This window comes from Brassica oleracea, chromosome C5 (genome assembly GCF_000695525.1).
Source record: "Brassica oleracea var. oleracea cultivar TO1000 chromosome C5, BOL, whole genome shotgun sequence".
NCBI lineage: Eukaryota > Viridiplantae > Streptophyta > Magnoliopsida > Brassicales > Brassicaceae > Brassica > Brassica oleracea.
The window spans coordinates 11052559-11053542 of NC_027752.1; positions in this window are offsets into that span (position 1 = coordinate 11052559).

Consider the following 984-nt stretch of genomic DNA (forward strand, 5'->3'; position numbering starts at 1 on the left):
GACAAGCCAGGAGTTGAGAATGGTGTAGCTGATCACTTGTCCAGGCTGAGAGTGGAGTGTGGCATTCCTATTGACGAAGGACTTCCAGAGGAGCAGATCATAGCTATTGGAGCAGTGATGGAAGTTTGTGAGACTGGTAGAAAGCTTGAAGAAGTCAAGGCAACAGAAGAGAAAGAACCTTGGTATGCTGATTTGGTGAACTACCTAGCCACAGGAAAAGAACCTTTGAATCTTGTGGGCTATGCCAAGAAGAAGTTCTACAAGGATGTGAAGAGGTACTACTGGGATGAGCCATACCTCTACATTCTCTGCAAGGATCAACTTTATAGGAGAGTGGTTGCTAATGAGGAGATTGATGGGATCCTTACACAATGTCATGGATCATCCTATGGAGGCCACTTTGCTACCTTCAAGACTGTTGCAAAGGTGCTACAAGCTGGATTCTGGTGGCCACACATGTTTAAGGATACACAAGACTTTGTTTCAAAGTGTGATTCACGCCAAAGGAGAGGGAACATCACCAAAAGGAATGAGATGTCTCAAAATCCAATCCTTGAAGTTGAAGTGTTTGATGTGTGGGGTATTGACTTCATGGGACCATTTCCATCATCCTTTGGCAACAAATACATCCTTGCAGCTGTTGATTATGTCTCCAAATGGGGGGAAGATATTGCAAGCCCCACCAATGATGCTAGAGTTGTAACCAAGATGTTCAGGAGCATCATCTTTCCAAGGTTTGGAGTTCCAAGAGTTGTGATCAGTGATGGAGGTTCTCATTTCATCGACAAACTGCTTGAGGGACTTCTCAAGAAGAACGGTGTAAAGCATAAGGTAGCAACTCCTTACCATCCTCAAACAAGTGGTCAAGTTGAGATTTCTAATAGAGAGATCAAGTCCATTTTGGAGAAGATTGTGGGGATTACAAGGAAGGATTGGTCGATTAAGTTTGATGATGCGCTTTGGGCTTATAGGACAGCTTACAAG